Source organism: Scyliorhinus torazame, chromosome 3, assembly GCF_047496885.1.
Source record: "Scyliorhinus torazame isolate Kashiwa2021f chromosome 3, sScyTor2.1, whole genome shotgun sequence".
Lineage (NCBI taxonomy): Eukaryota > Metazoa > Chordata > Chondrichthyes > Carcharhiniformes > Scyliorhinidae > Scyliorhinus > Scyliorhinus torazame.
The window spans coordinates 330,382,615-330,403,216 of record NC_092709.1 but is presented as its reverse complement, the minus strand read 5'-3'; the positions used below and the strand labels follow the sequence as shown (position 1 = coordinate 330,403,216).

The window sequence follows — 20,602 nt, the reverse complement described above, 5'->3', positions numbered from 1 at the left end:
AACCCTGTTGTTTTTACTCTTTTCCAAAATCTGTCTACCTATCTGCTCCTCTATCTCCCGCTGGCTGTTGGGAGGCCTGTAGTAAACCCCCAACATTGTGACTGCACCCTTCTTATTCCTGATCTCTGCCCATATAGCCTCACTGCCCTCTGAGGTGTCCTCCCACAGTACAGCTGTGATATTCTCCCAAACCAGTAGCCCAACTCCGCCTCCCCTTTTACATCCCCCTCTATCCCGCCTGAAAGATCTAAATCCTGGAACGTTTAGCTGCCAATCCTGCCCTTCCCTCAACCAGGTCTCTGTAATGGCAACAACATCATAGTTCCAAGTACTAATCCAAGCTCTAAGTTTATCTGCCTTACCCGTAATACTTCTTGCATTAAAACATATGCACTTCAGGCCACCAGACCCGCTGTGTTCAGCAACTTCTCCCTGTCTGCTCTGCCTCAGAGCCCCACTGTCCCTATTCCCTAGTTCTCCCTCAATGCTCTCACCTTCTGACCTATTGCTCCCGTGCCCACCCCCCTGCCATACTAGTTTAAACCCTCCCGTGTGACACTAGCAAACCTCGCGGCCAGGATATTTATGCCTCTCCGGTTTAGATGCAAACCGTCCTTCTTATATAGGTCACACCTGCCCCGGAAGAGCTCCCAGTGGTCCAGATAACGGAAACCCTCCCTCCTACACCAGCTGTTTAGCCACGTGTTTGGCTGCTCTATCTTCCTATTTCTAGCCTCACTGGCACGCGGCACAGGGAGTAATCCCGAGATTACAACCCTAGAGGTCCTGTCTTTTAACTTTCTGCCTAGCTCCCTGAACTCCTGCTGCAGGACCTCATGCCCCTTCCTGCCTATGTCGTTAGTACCAATATGTACAACGACCTCTGCCTGTTTGCCCTCCCCCTTCAGGATGCCCTCTACCCGTTCGGAGACATCCTGGACCCTGGCACCAGGGAGGCAATATACCATCCTGGAGTCTCTTTCACGTCCACAGAAGCGCCTATCTGTGCCCCTGACTATAGAGTCCCCTATTACCATTGCTCTTCTGCGCTTTGACCCTCCCTTCTGAACATCAGAGCCAGCCGTGGTGCCACGGCTCTGGCTCACGTCTATGGTTTAACTCTGAGAATTAGTTATGCCGGGAATTTGTGCACCATGAAAAGGAGTCACAGTTGCTTTGCAATGTGTCGGAATGGGTTTGTCTGCGGGCAACCTCAGGCAAGTGTGATGCCAAGGTGTTGCCCCATGGCAGCTTATGGTGGCATTATTGAGGGGTCTCTGAAAGCCCCTTGATTGAGCTGACAAAATCTTATTCAGAAGGAAATAATTTTGAGTCCAAGGGTGGGATTTTCTGTGCTTTACCAGTGGTGAAGGTGGTTTGCCATTGGCCAGTGGCGTGGTCGTCTGGCCCGGCTGATGTCAGCGGTGTTTTGTGTTATTTGCTGGCCGTGCCGCCGGGGAACCTACTGCCGTGGGCTGGGGTGGGGGGGGGGGGGGTTGGGGGGCGGGGTGGGGGGCTGCGAGTTGCCGTTGGTGAGATCAGAAGATTCCGTCGGCGGAAAGGGCTGAACAATTCAACCCCAAATGTTTCAAAGTCTGATTGTGGCAAGTCACACAACAAAGTACATTTATGTAGCTCCTTTATCCTTGTAGAACGTTCCAAATCATCTCAGTGAAGTCTATGTGGTGATATAACGTATAATGTTGTGTTGTAATTCACCAACTGACCACTAGGAGCCTCATTAGTATATAAGTGAATGTTAGAGTCAAGTGACCTCAGACTGCCTGGAGAATGGGAAGCGAGAGGTTGTTTGCGCATGTTCATCCTGTTATTCATCTGTTGTTTTGTATATTTTTGATCCACAGTTAATGTTAATAAATTGTTTCTAGCTCAAGTGTTCTTGTATTATAAATCAGGCCATCCGACAAGAACATTACACTGTACCAGGGCTGGATGGTATTAAACACTGAGATAAAACAAGTCTGCCACGAGGTCCATAGAGATTTGAAAATTTTGCAGACTGCAGGAATGAACAACATGGAGTCGTTGAAGCCACGAAAGAGTCTGAAATTTCATGGTAATGTGGATAGCAACTGCGTGTGTTTAAACAACAATTTAACCTGTTTCTTACTGCAGTAAATTTAGAAGATCAATCAGATTTGTGCAAGGTAGCGATGCTCCTAAGAACAATTGCTGTGTTTAATATATTTTAATTTGCAAACGATGAAGATAGCAAACATTTTAACAAAGTAATTCGAAGATTTGATGCACATTGCAGCCCCAGAAAGAATGACATTTATAAACACTGTGTGTTTAGATCACGTTTACAAAAGACAGTAGAGTCCATAGATCATTTTATCACTGATTTAAAGTTAAAAGCTCAAACCTTTAATTTTTCTGCGGTGGAAACTTCGATGATTCGAGATCAGATTATGTTTGGTGTGAATAAAAATAAGCTGAGGGAATGATTGCTGAGGGAATGGGAGCTGTCTTTGGAACAAACAGTTAAGATTTGTCAGGCTCACGAGATAGCAGCACAGCTTTCTAAAATGTTTCTCAGTAATGGCACTGTCTTCTTGGAGGAAAGCACTCCGGTTGCCGCCCTTTTTCCAAAAAGTTGTGGGAAGGTTCCTGCAGCTCCTCGCACAAGAACAAACAGGTTAAAGATCAGGGCAAAGTACTTCTGTGTAAAAGGCACAAATTAAAGCAGTGCCCAGCATTTGTCAAGCTTTGCTCTGCTCAGAATTGTCACTGTAAGCTCAATCTCAGATCAGTCAGCACAGTGGAAGACTGTGATGAAACATCATTGTTTGTTGGAGTAATAACAGAGGAGAAAGTTTTTTGGAGAAACCAAAAAATTCGCCAGCACTTAAAGAAAATGCTAGCTGATGCTCCATTTAAAATAAATGTATGAGGGCAAATGGCTGCTACCACTTGAAGCGAATGGTACAGTGGCCCAATTGAAGTTAGACACTGGTGCCAAAGCCAATTTAATCAGCATGACTGGTTTAAAAAATCTAAAATTCAGCCGATTAGGAGAACTCACAAAATATCTCTGAGAGATTATAATGGTTTAAGCATTAAATGTTATAGTTCATGTTACCTGAGTGTGATGGTGAAGAACACAGTTTATTCTGTCCCATTCTATATTGGATCCAAGGGTTTGGATTCATTATTAAGTGATCAGTTCTGTGAAGAATTAGGTCTAGTGCAGTTGGTATACAGCATCCACAATGGATTAGATCAACACTCCTACGATTCTGAGAATATTATCAGCAAATTCAGCGATGTGTTCACAGGTTTTGGTGCACTACCATTCGCCTACAAGAAAACTCAAAGGGGCACCAAGAAGAGTACTTGCACCTCTTCGAGATCACCTCAAAAAGAAACTCAGAATGACAAAATGTGTTTTCTTTTGATAAATTTAGAGTACCCAATTTTTTTTTTCCCAATTAAGGGGTGATTTAGCATGGCCAATCTACCTAACCTGCACATCTTTGGGTTGTGGGGGGTGAAGCCCACGCAGACATGGGGAGAATGTGCAAACTCCACACGGACAGTGACTCAGGGTCGGGATTTGAACCGGGTCCTCAGCGCCGCAGTCCCAGTGCTAACCACTGCGCTACATGCCGCCCGACAGAATGACAAAATTAAAAGTAATCAGGAAGATAGAAGAACCTACCGATTGAGTAAACCCCATGGTTTACTCAAAGACAAAGAGTGGCATTATTTGTATGTGCATGGATCCTAAACATCTTAAGAGAATATCAAAAGAGAACATTACCAAATACCAAAGAGTGAGGAAATCACAGCTGAGATGGCTGGTGCAGCATTCTTTACAAAACTTGACGCATCTCAAGGTTTCTAGCAATTGAAGTTAGAGGAACAAAGTGCAAAATGCTGCATTTTTAATACTCCATTTGGACGGTGCTGCTTTCGCAACAAACTAGAAAACCTTTGACTGCAGAGAAAGCTGCAAGTTCCACCATTCTCTGGCCCTTCCTGCCAAAACCGACAGAGTCCCTTACAAAGAGCTTTTAATGTGCTGCCAGACTTTACGTAGAGCTTGCGGCTTCATTTCTGGTTTCACGTTTGGCATAGTTTTGGCATCAGAACTTATTCACCATGCCATGGAGCACATAATCAAAGGCATCGAAGGTGTAGTGTGTACACGGATGATATCATCGCTTGGGGCTCAACCATAGAAGAGGACAATACGAGGCTGCTTATAGTTCTAGCGAAAGTGCCAATTTGGAGTAACTGAGGTAATATATAGGTGACAAGCTCTCATCGCATGGTATTGAACCTGACAAGGACAAAAAGCAATTCTCAACATGCCAAAAGCACACAACAGGAAAGCCATTGTTGCATGGTAGATTGCCAGCAGAGTTACTCCTGAATAGAAGGTTGCGCACCACACTTCCATACTTGGCAAAGGGGAAGACTGCAGTGATTCTCGGTGCTGCAGCTGTCGGGAAACATCCCGCCAAACACCCCCAAAATTGCTTTAAACCTTTGTTCGCTGAATCGTGCCTATTATCTTTTCTGCACTGGAGAAAAGGCCATTGAAGTTCATAGAATTACCAGATGGATACGAGAGACTGTAGTACAGAGTGAGGTTGCCGGTTAAGTGGCAAAAGAAGGTTGCTAAAATCGCAGAATTGTTACAGCACAGAAGGAGGCCATTTGGTCCTTCGTATCTGCACCAGCTCTGCATGAGACCCAATTCAGGCAGTGCTGGTGTTTCACACTGTTCTTAAGGGTTTACAATGCTCTTCTATCCATCCACTTCTTATTCAAGGACAAGTTTTGTTGCATGCACAGCTAAACAAACTCTTTTTTTATTGCCTTGGACGAAGAGGCCAGCCACTGCCAAGATCCCTAGGGCACTTACAAATCAAAAGCTGTGCCATCTTCTTGCCAACTCTGTCCTGTTACCGTAGCTGTGAAGTGCCGCAGATAACCCTCACAGGGAATTAGACAGGTTTGCCATTCGGATAATCACTGAACACTTGTGAATGCGAGGACCAGGAACAGAAGAGAGTTCCTCCACAGAGGTGTGAAGTAAAAGATTCATCCTTGGTTGGAATACTTCCCAGGTCTCAGAGGTTCAGTTTGAAAATGAAGAATGGTTCAAGAGTATCAATTAAGACTTCCAATGGCGTGATGCTAGGGGAAGACATGCACGAAGTGGCTGTCACTGGAAAACTGACATTTTTACTCTTTCTTTTTGGTGACACCTGTCCTTAACGTCTCAGAAACTCCTGATATTTGGGCGTGCAGAGTTCACTCATCTCGGAGACGCCCAACGGAGGCAGAACCAGAAAAGAATTGGCCCGAAACTTGTCGACAGTCTCTGAAGCCTCTCAGAGATCTACTGGAGGTAAAATGGCGGAGTCAGCATTTTCTCCAATCACTCCACTAACGGCGGAAGCTCTCACCAAAAACGTTGGCGATTGAGCTCGATAAACACAGGCAAAACTTGTCGGTGGATCTTCAAAGATCAATTGAATAGGCCTTGGCCGCCATTCGTTTAGTTCTTGAAAACACTAGTAAGTCCGTTGAAGCTCATGGGAGCCACAATTAAGAGCACTGAGGTTGCATTGTCGGATCATAGTGACAGGATCACCTCCCTGGAGTCCGACATTGCTTGAGTGGTCGAAGTTAATAAAACCTTAACAACTAAGCTGAATGATCTGGAGAACAGATCGAGTAGACAGAACATTTGTATTGTGGGGTTACGGGAAGGGATCGAGAGCCGCACCCCGGCTGAATATTTCTCAGATCTGTTCCACAAGATGGTGTATTATAGATCCCCCCCCCAGAATTAGACTGGGCCCATCGCTCACTTCAACCTAAGCCTTGCCCTGGAGACCCTCCAAGTGCAGTGATTGTAAGATTTCATAGTTTCAAGGAAAAATAATGGGTTCTCCGATGGGCAAGGGAGCATCGGGATCTCAAGTGTGGAGCCACTCTATTAGGCTGTACCAGGACGTTAGTTGCGGATTTAGCTAAGAAAAGGGCTGCTTTTAATGGAGTGAAATCTATCCTGTACAAAAGTGAAGTTACGTTCAGGATGATCTATCCAGCTCTTTGAGAAAAGGACCATGTTTTTGACTTAGCAGGAGATGCGGACTCCTTTGTCCAAAAGCACAAGTTGTGCGCTGTTTAATCTCCGGTGCCAGTTTTTGGGCGGGGGTGGGAATCCGGTTGGTAGCGGCCCCCCCGGCAATTCTCCTGGCCCAGATGGGCCGAGCGGCCGTCGGTTTCTGGCCAGTCCCGCTGACATGGATTGGACATGGTCCCACACGGTGGGACCTGGCAGGTAAGTCGGCGGGGGCAGTCCTCGGGGGAGCGCGGGGGGATCCAACCCAGGGGGGGCCCATGGTGGCCTGGCCCGCGATTGGGGCCCGCCGATCTGCAGACGGACCTGTGCCGTGGGGGCACTTCTTCCTTCCGTGCCGGCCCCTGTAGGGTTCCGCCAGAGCCCGCGGGGAGAAGACAACTCCCTGCGCATGCGTCAGAATACGCCGGTCGATCTGTGCATGCGCTGAACCACGGCGGTGATTCTGCACATGCACTAACCCGTGCAGTCCCTGCGGCGCGGCTGGCACGGCGCCAACCCCTCCGATGCCGGCCTAGCCCCCAGAAGTGCGGAGAATTCAGCAACGTCCGGTCGGCCTGACGCCGGAGTGGTTCACGCCGTTTTTTACGCCAGCGTCGAGCCATGGCGGCGATTCGGGAGAATCCCGCCTAAGGTCTTTAGGGACTTGTGGGAGGAAACCGGAGCAACCGGAGGAAACCCACGCAGAAACAGGGAGAAGGTGCGGACTCCGCACAGACAGTGACCCAAGTGGGAATCGAACCTGGGACCCTGGCGCTGTGAAGCAACAGTGTTAACCACTGTGCTACCATGCTGCCCACGGTACTCCTAGGGTCTTTAGTGATATCTGAGAGAGTTCTGCTATTTATATAGTACATTAATCTATTGTTCTCTTTCACTTTTCATTATTGCCACCTTACAGGACTTTTAGTCGCTCGCGTGGTGTTGGACGACAAATAAGTTTTTACTCTCCAGTTGGGAGTCTCCCTGCTAACAAGGAGGGTTAGTTAATGGGAGAGGTATGAGAGAGTTTGCTGCAGCTCATAACAGTAGTTTTTAAAATGAGCAAGTATTTAATTCTGATTTGTTAATTGTAGGCTTTGGGGTAAGTTATTGTTTGCCACCGTTCCATTTGCTTTTGGGTGTGGTTATACTTAACTGTGATTGGTGTTTTTAGGGTTGGGGGTGGGGTGGGTTTTACTGTTTGCTTGCTGATGGTGTCTGCTGGTCATTTGACTTGGCTCGGAAGCCTTCTTGGGTGGATCGTTTTGCTTTATCTTACTTATGTCCCGTGTTTGCGACCTCTCTTTGGGAATGGCTGACTCCAGTTTGAAGGGTGGTGGAAGATCTTCAATCCGCCTGGTTACCCGGAATGTTAGGGCTTTGAAGAGCCCTGTAAAACGGTCGAGAGCATTCACTCATCTTAGGAGCCTAAACTCTGATATTGTCTTTTTGCAGGAAACCCTTTATGTATCAAGGATCAGACCAGTGCTGGGTTGGACGAGGTTTTCATCCCGGTTTCAATGGCAGAGGCTGGGGTATGGCGAGTTTAATTAATAAAAGAGTCCAGTTCTCCTCGCTTCAGATTATAGTTGACCCCAATGGTCGATATATTATTGTTTGTGGCTCCCTGTCGAACACCCCAGTAGTTCTGGTCAAAGTTCATTGCTCCTAAATGGGATGATGCAAATTTCATTAACTCTCTGTTAGCTTCCCTCCCCAACCTTGACTCCCACCAGCTTATTTTAGGAGGCAGCCTGAACTGCGTATTGGACTCTAAATTGGATGGTTCTGAACCTAAATCTTTGGTCCCATTATGGATGGCCAGGGCTTTGTCTTCTTTTATGGCTCAGATGGGTGGAGTAGATGACTGGTGTTTTTGAACCTGACGACAGGAATCTTTCCTTTTTTTGGTCCACCATGCTTATTCCCGCATTGATTTTTTTCATTTTAGATGGGGCTCTCCTCCCTTCCGTGGTGGCGGCTGTGTACTCAGCAATTGTCATTTCTGACCATGTCCCACACTTTGTGGATCTATTGCTGGAGTCCGGCCCCACCTAATGCCCACCCTGGAGACTACTTTGCTGGCCGCAAAAAAAATTTCCGAGCGTTTGCCAACCTCCAGTGAAGACTACGTCAAATTAAATCAGTCTGACTCAATCTCCCCCTCCATGTTGTGGGAGGCTCTCAAGGCCATCCTGAGGGGGAGAAATGATCTCTTGTGGCGCATACGTGCTGAGGATGAAGTTGGAGCAGCAGAGACTGACGGATTCCATTTTAGAGGTGGATCACCATTCCTCGCTCGATCCTACTCCAGAGCTATTCACAAGCAGAAAAATGTTGCAGACACAGTTTGAACTAATGTCCATTAACAAGGCTGTACGTCGGTTGCAGCGATCGAGGGGTACTTTTTACGAATACGGGGCGAAGGCCGGTCGTCTTCTGGCTCACCCACTCAAACGTCAAGCAGCAACCCGTGAGATCCCCCAGATACTTAATCCGGCTGGCAACCTCATTCCTGCCCCTTTTCAGGTCAATGTGGCTTTTAAGTCCTATTACAGTGACCTGTATAAGTCGGAGCCCCCCTCGGACAAGTTGGTCATGTCTGATTTTCTGGACAATCTGCCCATCCCAGCTGTCAAAGCGGAGCTGTGAGTTGGTATCCCCATTACGCCCCGACGAGATTTAGAACGATATTGGGCTGATGTGGCTGGCAAGGCCCCTGGCCCGGATGGCTTTCCGATCAAAATTTATAAGAGGTTCCCGGAACAGCTCGCACCTTGGTTGTTCGATATGTTTAATGGCTCCCTATCCCGGGGTTAATTGCTTCTGACCCTTACTCAGGCCTCTATTTCCTTTCTCCTTAAGAAGGACAAGGATGCGACTGAGTGCGGTTCATACTGACCCACCTCTCTTTTAAATGCGGCTGGCTAAGGTTCTGGTGCTTCAGTTGGAGCATTGTCTACCCAGTGTAATTTTGGAGGAACAAACGGGCTTTGTAAAGGGCTGGCAATTATAAGTCAATATAGGAGCAGCCGGGAATCACGGGAGCAATGTCGGGAGGGCAGAGCCTAGCGACCAGTAAGTGGTTAAATTGAGCGTGGTGCGGATTTGGGGCCTAGTGTCGCTTGGGAACTATCCTTTACAGGAACCCCAGGAGCAGCCGGGAATCACGGGAGCAATGTCCAGAGGGCGGAGCCTAGCGACCGGTAAGTGTTTAAATTGAGTGTGGTGTTGATTTCGGGCCCAGTGTCACTCGGGAACTTACCTTTACAGGAATTCCAGGAGCAGCCGGGAATCGCGGGAGCAATGTCCGGAGGTTGCTTAAACCGAGCGCCAGGTGAACCTTCTGCAGACGTCAGACTTGCAAAAGAGAGAGTGGCTCCTGATTGGTTCACAATAAATTGGATGACTCGTTTCCTTAACCCTTTCATTCCTAGGCTCACTGGAGTAGGTTCTGAGTTACATTTTATAAGGTAAGAGATTTTAATTTTTTTTCTTCTTCTCACACATACTTGAGGGTAGCAAGCTAGATTTAATATTGAATAACAACCTCTAGTAACCAGAAGACACACTAAATTTTTGGGGGGCCTATTCGTGAAAGCAGTAGCAGTAAATTTTTATTGAGGGCCTAACTAGTATTTAGGTTTTTAATCTAACAACCAAAAGAGGGAGAGAGATGTTAATTGGCGGGGTTGTGTGCTTCTCCTGCACGATGTGGGGCATCATGGCCACTTCAAGTGTCCCTGAGGGCTGCATCTGCGGAAAGTGTATTCAGTTGCAAAAGCTCACCGAACGCATGGATCGGTTAGAGCAGCAGCTTGAAGCACTGAGGAGCACACAATTAGCTGAAATTGTTATAGATAATAGCTTCAGAGATGTGGTCACACCCAAGGTACAGGAAGGTAGATGGCTGACCTCCGGACGGGGTAGGCAGACAGTGCAGGGGTCCCCTATTGCTGTCCCCCTATCTAACAAATATGTCGTTTTGGATACTGATGAGGGGGAAGGTCCATCAGGGGACAGCAGCAGCAGTGGCCAGACCAAAGTCACCACAATTAACCCGACTGCACAGACGGGGAGTACAAAGCTTAGAAAAGCAAGAGCGGTCGGGGATTCAATAGTCAGGGGCACAGATAGGCGCTTCTGTGGCCACGAAAAGGACTTCAGGATGGTAGTTTGTCTCCCTGGTGCCAGGGTCCTGGATGTCTCTGAGCGGGTACAAAGCATCTTAAAACGGGAGGGAAATCAGACAGAGGTCATTGTCCACATTTGCACGAATGACATAGGTAGAAAGAGTAGCGAGGTCCTGCAATGGCAATTTAGGGAGCTAGGTAGAAGATTAAAAAGCAGGACCTCTAGGGTAGTAATCTCAGGGCGGGGCTGGTTTAGCACACTGGGCTAAATCGCTGGCTTTTAAAGCAGATCATGGCAGGCCAGCAGAACGGTTCAATTCCCGTACCAGCCTCCCCGAACAGGCGCCGGAATGTGGTGACTAGGGGCTTTTCACAGTAACTTAATTTGAAGCCTACTTGTGACAATAAGCGATTTTCATTTCATTTATTTTCATTTTTCAGGATTGCTCCCCGTGCCACATGCTAGCGAGGCTAGCAACAGGGATATAGTGCAGTTGAACACATGGCTAAAGAACTGGTGCAGGAGGGAGGGCTTCCGTTTTTTTGATCACTTCATGATGTCTTCCAGGGAAGGTGGGGCCTGCACAAGAAGGACGGGTTACACCTGAACTGGAGAGGCACCAATATCCTGGCTGGGAGGTTTGCTAGTATGGTTTGGGTGGGTTTAAACTAATTTGCCAGGGGGTTGGGAATCAGGGGCGAAATTCTCCTACCCGCCCCGCCACATTTCTGCCCCGACCGGCCGGCGGGAGTCTCCGTAACACCGGCCGGTCAATGGGGTTTTCCATTGTGGGGCAGCCCCACGCCGTCGGGAAACCCCCGGGCGCCGGCAAAACGGAGACTCCCGCCGGCGGAGAATGACACCCCAGGACTGTAAGCCAGCAAGTAGAGACTGGGGATGAGCATGGTACCAGAGCCAGGCTGGCTAAGAGGAAAAGCAGGCTTGGGGAGGTTGAATATTTGGGCCTGGAGGTCTGGAGTGTATCTACTCCAATGCACGGAGTATACCAAGTAAGACAGATGAACTTAAAGCCTTGATTCAAGCGCGTAACTTGGATGGGGTTGCTGTAACGGAGACTTGGTTAAAAAATGGACAGGACTGGCAGCTAAATATTGCAGGATATAGGTATTTTAGACAAGACAGGGAGGAAGGTTAAAGAGATAGGGGAGTTGCAATACTGGGTAGAGAACATATTACAGCTGTACAGAAGGAGGACACCATGGAAGAACAAGTAACGAGGCACGGTGGGTAGAACTCAGAAACAGGAAGGGGCAGTCACTATGATGGGGTGTCCTACAGGCCTCCCAACAGCCCACGGGGAGCTGAAGAACAGATATGTAAGCAGATTTTGGATAGATGTAGAAATAATAGGGTTGCTGTAGTGGGAGACTTTAATTTTCCTCATATTGACTGGGCTAGGGTTCTGGACGGTGAGGAATTTGTTAAGTATGTCCAAGAAGGTTTTTTGAAACAATATGTGGATAGTCCGACTAGAGAGGGAGCTATATTGGACCTAGCACTAGGGAACAAGCCTGGCCAGGTCATCAAAGTTGCAGTGGGAACAGTGACCACAATTCCGTAAGCTTACTCATGGAAAAGGACGAGTGTTGTCCTAGGGTTAAGGTGCTAAACTGGGGGAAGGCTAACTACAACCAGATTAAGCAGGATTTGGCGGTTGCTGTTTGGGAGTGGGTGGTTGAGGGTAAATCCACATTTAGCATGTGGGAGTCTTTTAAGGAGCAGTTGATGGGAGTGCAGGACAGGCATGTGCCGCTAAAAAAGGACAGGAAAGGCAGGATTTGGGAACTATGGATGACCAGGCAAATTGGGAATCGTGTCAAAAAGAAAAAAGATGAATACATGAGGTACAGGCAACTAAAAGCAGATGAAGCAATTGAGGAATACAAGGAAAATAGAAAAAAGCTCAAGCAGGGGGTTAGGTAGGCAAAAAGGGGTCACAAAATGTCCTTGGCAGTCAGGATTCTGGAGAATCCCAAGGCATTTTATACGTATATTAGGAACAAGAGGGTAGCAAGAGAAAGAGTTGGTCCACTCAAGGTCAAAGGAGGGAAAGTATGTGCAGAACCAGAGGAAGTAGGTGAGGTCCTTAATGAGCATTTTGCATCGGTATCATTATCATAGAATTTACAGTGCAGAAGGAGGCCACACGACCCATCGAGTCTGCACCAGCTCTTGGAAAGAGCACCCTACCCAACCGCACACCTCCACCCTATCCCCACAACCCAGCAACCCCACCCAACACTAAGAGCAATTTTGGACACTAAGGGCAATTTTATCACGGCCAATCCACCTAACCTGCACATCTTTGGACTGTGGGAGGAAACCGGAGCACCCGGAGGAAACCCACGCACACATGGGGAGGACGTGCAGACTCCGCACAGACAGTGACCCAAGCCGGAATCGAACCTGGGACCCTGGAGCTGTGAAGCAATTGTGCTAACCACAATGCTACCGTGCTGCCCAAAGGAGAGGGACATGTTGATTGGTAGTGTCTCAGAGGGATGTGTAACACTTTCGAACAGGTCGTTATTACGAGGGAGGAAGTGTTAGGTGTGTTAAAAAGCATTAAGGTAGAAAAATCCCCAGGGCCAGATGGCATCTATCCCAGATTACTGAGGGAGACAAGAGATGAAATCGCTGGGCCTCTGACAGAAATCTTTGTGCCCTCATTGGCCACAGGTGAGATCCCAGAGGATTGGAGGGTAGCCAATGTTGTACCATCATTTAAGAAATTTTGCAAAGATAACCCGGGTAATTATAGGCCAGTGAGCTTGACGTCAGTGATAGTTAAACTGTTAGAAAAGATTCTCAGAGATCTATGCATATTTGGAAGTGAATGGTCTTATTAGCGACAGACAGCATGGTTTTGTACGAGGGAGGTCATGTCTCACTAATTTAATTGAAGTTTTTGAGGAGGTGACAAAAATGATTGACGAGGGAAGGACTGTGGATGTTGGCTGCATGGACTTTAGTAAAGCATTTGATAAGGTGCAAAAGATTAAATCACATGGGGTCAGGGGTGAACGAGCTGGATGGATTCAGAACTGGCTTGGCCATCAAAGACAGAGGGTAGCAGTGGAACGATGTTATTCTGAATGGAGCTCTGTAACTAATGGTGTTCTGCAGTGATCAGTACTGGGACCTCTGCTCTTTGTAATATACATATAAATGACTGAGAAGAAAACATAGCGAGTCTGATTAGCAAGTTTGCGGATGATACTAAGATTGCAGGAGTTGCGGATAGTGATGAAGATTGTCAGAGAATACAACAGGATATAGATAGGCTGCAAAATTCGGCAGAGAAATGGCAGATGGAATTTAACCCGGACAAATGCGAGGTGAATTGTGTTTTATTCAGATGGGAGCTGTAAAATAAATGGCAGAACCATCAAGAGCATAGAGACACAGAGAGATCTGGGTGTGCAGGTCCACAGATCCTTAAAAGTGGCAGCACAGGTGGAAATGGTGGTAAAGAAAGCATATGGCATGCTTGCCTTCATAGGACTGTATCGAGCATAAAAGCTCAAAAACTATGTTAGTTTATAGAACGTTGGTTAGGCCACATTTGGAATATTGTGTCCAATTCTGGTCACCACACTACCAGAAGGACATGGAGGCTTTGGAGAGAGTACAGAAAAGGTTCACCAGGATGTTGCCTGGTATGGAGGGTATAAGCTAAGAGGAGAGATTGAATAAACTGGGATTGTTCTCCCTAGAGAGACGGAGGGTGAGGGGGCGACCTGATAGAAGTTCATAAAATTATTAGGGGAATGGGGGTATAGATAGGGTGAACAGTTGGACGTTTTTTCCCAGGGCGGAAATGACAATTACAAAGGGGCACAAGTTTGAGGTGACGGGGGAAAGATTCAGTGGAGATGAGTGGGGGAAGTTTTTTACACAGAGGGTGGTGGTGGCCTGGAATGCACCGCCAAGTGAGGTGGTTGAGGCAGATATGTTAGCGACCTTTAAGACTTATCTGGATAGGCACATGAACAGACGGGGTATAGAAGGGGACAGGCGGTTGTTTGATGCAGGCTTGGAGGGCCGAAGGGCCTGGTCCTGTGCTGTATTGTTCTTTGTTCTTTGATATAAACTATGATCTGCTCTTACTCACGCTATCTTTACTTCTGTCTGTCTCTAGCTATCTCCTGCACACTCTCCCCCACTAAGCTTAGCATCAATGCCTTATATACTTGTAACTGTAGCTCCCTCAACTGGCTATTCTAAACATTTCATTAATGCTTGCAGTTCTTACATTTATAATAATACCACATCCCCCTTTCTTTGTAAAAGAAAAACTATTATAAACTTTGGTTGTGATATTTTTCTTTGAAGAGTACATTAGCTAGTTTTGATCATAAACGTGCTATCAGTTTATACATTCATTTGTAAATAACTGTTACACCACTTTTTTATCATAGAATTTACAGTGCAGAAGGAGGCCATTCGGCCCATCGAGTCTGCACCGGCTCTTGGAAAGAGCACCCTACCCAAGGCCCACCCCTCCACCCTATCCCATAACCCAGTAACCCCACCCAACACTAAGGGCAATTTTGGACACTAAGGGCAATTTATCATGGCCAATCCACCTAACCTGCACATCTTTGGACTGTGGGAGGAAACCGGAGCATCCGGAGGAAACCCACGCACACACGGGGAGAATGTGCAGACTCCGCACAGACAGTGACCCAAGCCGGGAATCGAACCTGGGACCCTGGAGCTGTGAAGCAATTGTGCTATCCACAATGCTGCCGTACTGATGAACTTAGTTGATGAAATGACTAATTACAAGGTCTTCACAAATTTAATCGATCTGGTGGTCTTCTTTTTCTGGTTGATCTTCTCAACGGTGTCTTCAAGGTATTCAATTACTCTTCCATCTCTTCTTACTATATTGGTGTCAAGTAAGGATTGGGAATATCAATGTCCTTGAACTTCTTATCTGGATCAATAACATTCTGAGGTTGAGACTTGACATGATGTTGATGCACAACAGTGCTCTTCTGTTTCGTCTGAACATAGAACCTTGTTCAGTCTGAACTTAGTATGATCTTGGTTCGACTTGTCTTAGAACGTTTGCTAATTATTGCCATCCTCCATCAGGAGTCTGAATACGTAAAAAGACACCTTCTTTTAATTCAGGTAGAGGTTTTGTTTATTTAGCATAGTCCTCTTTTTGCTTCTTTTTTCTGGCTCTGATACGGTTGTGTATCTCTTGATGATCCAGGTCTGGAATGATTACCTCAGGTAATGTGGTGCGAAGTCATCTACCCATTAGCATCTGAGCAGGTGATAATCCAGATGGCAGTGGTGTTGCTCTGTACGCCAACAACGCCAACGATAGGTCTTGATTATCATCAATTGCTTTGTGGAACAATTTCTTGATTATTCCTATTCCCTTCTCTGCTTTTCTATTTGACTGAGGATAACATAAGAACATAAGAACTAGGAGCAGGAGTAGGCCCGCTGGCCCCTCGAGCCTGCTCCACCATTCAATGAGATCATGGCTGATCTTTTGTGGACTCAGCTCCACTTTCCCGCCCGAACACCATGACCCTTTATTCCTTTATTCTCCAAAAAACTATCTATCTTTATCTTGAAAACATTTAATGAAGGAGCCTCAACTGCTACACTAGGCAAGGAATTCCATAGATTCACAACCTTTGGGTGAAAACGTTCCTCCTAAACTCAGTCCTAAATCTACTTCCCTTATTTTGAGGCTATGCCCCCTAGTTCTGCTTTCACCCGCCAGTGGAAAAAACCTGCCCGCATATATCCTATTTATTCCCTTCATAATTTTATATGTTTCTATAAGATCCCCTTACATCCTTCTAAATTCCAACAAGTACAGCCCCAGTCTACTCAATCTCTCCTCGTAATGCAACCCCTTCAACTCTGGGATTAACCTAGTGAATCTCCTCTGCACACCCTCCAGTGCCAGTACGTCCTTTCTCAGGTAAGGAGACCAAAACTGAACACAATACTCCAGGTGTGGCCAACATGGGCTTGAAGTAATGTGATTGAAGTTGTATTGCTCTACAAACTGTGTCCACTCCCAGCTTGAGAAACACAGACTATTGTCAGAGACAACGTATAAAGGTATCCCATGGTGTGCAAAAATTGATTTTATTGTCCTTATGACAGATCTTGCTGTTGAATCATTCAGCGTCATCACCTCTGGATAGTTGGAGTAATAGTCTATGACAACTAGATAGTCACAACCTTAAAAATAAAACAAATCCATGCCCCCTTTGATCCATGGACTGGTGGCGATTTCCATTTCTTTGATTCTTTCTCTGCTCTGTACAGGCTGATGCACCTGACAGATTGTGAATTCTTGTAGATATTGATTAACTCTCTATTGATTCCCGGCCAATATACCAACTGTCTAGCCCTACTACAACATTTTTCTATGCCCTGATGCCCCTCGTAAATGTCTTGCCGAATCCCTTGACGTAGACTGGCAGGAATCACAATCCTATCTCCCTTGAGTAGGAAACCATCTACTACAGAAATATCATCTCTTGTATCTCGAAAGGCAGATCGACATCCATTGGGCCATCCTTCTTTGAGGTATTTCTTCACCTACTGGAGTGTCAAATCCTTTTTGGTTTCGGCTTTGATAATACGTGGTTTTCGGTCAGACACTGGAAGTATCTCGTAAAGAAAGAGGCTTGATTTCCACTACTTGGACTATCTTTGTATCTGGTGTGTCAGCATCAATGGTAGCTCTGGAAAAGTTATCCACATCACCTAAGTCTCCCATTGACTCTTCATGTCGGTCAGTCGAAGTACTGGTTGAATGAACCCTTTCAACTAGCTTCAATTTTTCGCAAGCATCCACCCCAATTAGCGATGACTTTTAATTTTCCACTATCTCAAAGTCGATGGGGATTTCGATGTCACCATTTCTAACAACGAGATGATAGGATCCTCTTGTGACTATATTGTTACCATTGCAATCGGTCAGCCGACAAGTAGATTTTTTTTTATCGGTGGTGTCCTATAAGTGTGTCTTAAATATTTTTCTGTGATAATATTTGTGTGTGCTCCTGTATCAATTTTAAATGGTATATCTGTGCCATTAATTTCTAATAATACAGCCCACTCCTTAATTATCTGTGAGAGCTGTTGCACTGGTCTGTCATTGCAATCCAGCAAATTAATCCTAGTGACTGCTTCAATCATGAACGTATCAGTTAGTGGGTACGGTGAGCAATCCTCTCTATCAGTCAAGATATTGGATTTTTTACCTTCACTCTTAACACTTTGGATCCTTCTGAAGTCATTGTCGGACTTTTTAAATTTGGTTACTGGAGAAGCTGCTGAGAAACGACACAGTGCTGGAAAGTGGTACAACTTGCACCAACTGGAACATCGTTTGCCTTTCGCTGGATAATTTTATTTACTGTGGGCGTGGCCACAGTGTGTGCACGTCATCACGCTCGTGACATCACTCTCAAAATGGCCACTGGCCGTTGTACGCAGTTTTCTTTGCTGCCACACAGCATTAATGGCGTCAGCCACGTTTCCCAATTTCACGCTCTTTTCTTTTGTCGCGAACTCTGCGTATTCAGTCGATGCCTGTTCACTGACTTTTCAAATTTTACCGCATCTTGTAGCGGTAAAATCGGTGGTATTAGCATTTATCCCCAAAACAACTTGATCAAGCAGCATTGAATCGGAGGCTGAGGAAAAATTACAGGACTGCTCTCTCAACTTTAAAGCTGTTATGAAAGAATGTACCAACTCCTCTCTTAACTGCAGCCTTTTTCTGAGCATGTAGCACTCATAGGTCTCATTCACCTGCTTCTTGCTGTGCGTATCGAACATTTGTAGCACCGTGTTATATTTTGTTTCATCCTCATCAGCACTGAATTCAAATGAATTATAAAGTTCTAATGCTTGTGGTCCCGCCAAATTTAATAGGAGTGCTATTTTTCTTTGATTGGAAGCACATTCTAGCAGAGGCAGATAGGAAATCTTCAAACCGATGTTTAAAGAATGCCCAATTTTGACATAGTTTACTGTTTGTCCGGAAGTGGTCAGGTTTCTTGAAACCCTCCATCTTACGATTTGTCTTCGATGTAGATTTTCAGAGTTTTGTAGCATCTTGCTGGTTTTCATCAATCTTTTTATGCTAATCTTTTCTAATCTAACTGTTTCTTACTTTTAGAAATAAACTCCTGGTACCATGTTGTGTTCTTTGTGTTACTACATTCAGGATGGTTGGTGTAGTGTTCACAAAGACCACAAAATAGCTTGAACTTGAACAAAGCTACACATTTATTAACACTACTAACTTGGATTCGACATGTACTCCTAAAGTATACACAGCTGATTATTAACATAAAAACTACACATATCTATAACTAATCGTTATACTGATATAAACTATGATCTGCTCTTACTCACACTATCTTTACTTCTGACTGTCCCTAGCGAACTCCTGCACACTCTCCCCCACAAGACTTAGCATCAATGCCTTATATACTTGTAACTGTAGCTCCCTCTTATGCTTATTCTAGATATTTCATTAGCCCTTGCAGTTCATACATTTATGATAATAACACACTGACCATACACATATGTTTTGGCCCTGCCCCAAACTTGCCAGCTTCTGGGCTTCCTCTTTTAGCATCATGTCAGAGGTACTCCGTTTGGAATTAATCCCATGTCTGTTGGTAGCCATATTTGGGGTTTTGGATTCACCAGCTGTTCACTCTGGGGTAGAGGCGGACATTGTCACCTTTGCCTCACTGATAGCCTGGAGGCGGATATTACTTGGATGGAGGCCTCCATTTTGCCCAGTGCCTCTGGTTGGTTGGGGGACTTTATTTTAGTTTTTTCAATTAAGGGGCAATTTAGCGTGACCAATCCAGCTACCCTGCATATCTTTGGGTTGTGGGGGTGAGACTCACACAAACTTGGGGAGAATGTGCAAACTCCACATGGACAGTGACCCGGGGTCGGGTCCTCGGCCGTGATAACCACTGCGTCACCGTGCCACCCTGGTTGGGGAACTTAATGTCATTCCTACACTTAGAGAAAATTAAATTCACCATCAGAGGTTCAATGGAGAGGTTCTACCTGAGGTGGCTTTAATAAAGGCGAGGGGAGTCCGACGAGTTAACAAAAGAAGATGTTTATTAATAAGAATGATTAGTTACATGAGGCCCGGTTATACCTCACCGGGTCCTCTCTCTGTGTCGGTCGGTTCCTGACTGGCCGAGCTTTTATACAACACGGTTAGCAGCCCCGGAGTTAGCGGGAGAGCCTATAAAACAGCAAGCTCTTTCCTGAGAGCTATCTCAGATCTGTAAGGCTGATCCATTCGAGGCAGCCACAGTTCAATCATGACACTGAGGTGAACACCTCTTAGAAATAGATTACACATGAGAGCAAGTTAGCTGATGGTGAGTCATGTTGCTAAAAGCTATTTGTAGAAAGAAAGAATATATTTATTGATGTTTCTGGTTGAATGTAATTTGAAATAAAGACATAGTCATGAGTTCATTTCTGCATCTGCTTTCAGCTCCTGTGAGTTAGATGATGACATGGGAAATGCAGACTCTTGGAGAGAGCCAGCACAGCTACGACTGGCCGAATGGCCTCCTTCTGTGCTGTAACAATTCTATGGCCTGAATCTTTCAGATGGCGGGGTTCGGAGAGTCCACGAGGAACAGATTCCAACCAACTCCAACAGGTCCGCTGCCATTTTGCGCTCAATTCAGCATTGATTGGAACATGCGTCTGCATTTGGAAGGAAGCCCAGCCTTGGAGAGCTGGTGGCCAATCAGATTGGTCGACAGTGGCCGGAATAGGCATCACAACGTGGCAGTGGCTGGACTAGGCATCATAACGTCATGCCTGGTACTAAGTGTGGGGAGTGAGTGTGAGATAAGTGGCACGCGAAGGGGATGAATGATATGGGGGGAAAGTGGGATTAGGCTATTGAGTCGGATGATCAGCCATGATCATAATGAATGGCGGAGCGATCGTGAAGGGCCGAATGGCCTCCTCCTGATCCTATTTTTTCTATGTTTCTTCCATGTCCCAGGGAGGGGGTTGTAGAGAATGCCTTGGGACGATCACGGTGGGTCGGGAGGATTATACCTGATATTGAGGATGGTGCACCTGTGTTATCCTTAAAATTGAGGCTGGGCAGGAAAAGGCACTTAGGTGGCCATTTAAGGGCCTTAATAGAGGCATGGGTGGGCCTCCCATTATAAAATCGCGTCTGGGCTGGGGAGGGTGGGATTCGGAGAGGGTGGGATCCCGGAGGGAATCCCGACAATGCAATTTCAATCCCCCCCACGCGTCAAATCCCGCCGGGGGGCA

The 20,602-nt window shown here is 46.2% G+C and overlaps 1 protein-coding gene across 2 annotated transcripts in view; it reads right to left on the bottom strand.

Annotated features, from left to right (window-relative positions):
• The window catches only part of gfra4a (GDNF family receptor alpha 4a), a 261,102-nt gene that overhangs the window by 77,777 nt on the left and 162,723 nt on the right, over positions 1-20,602 (bottom strand). The gene's annotated exons all lie outside the window — the stretch shown is intronic.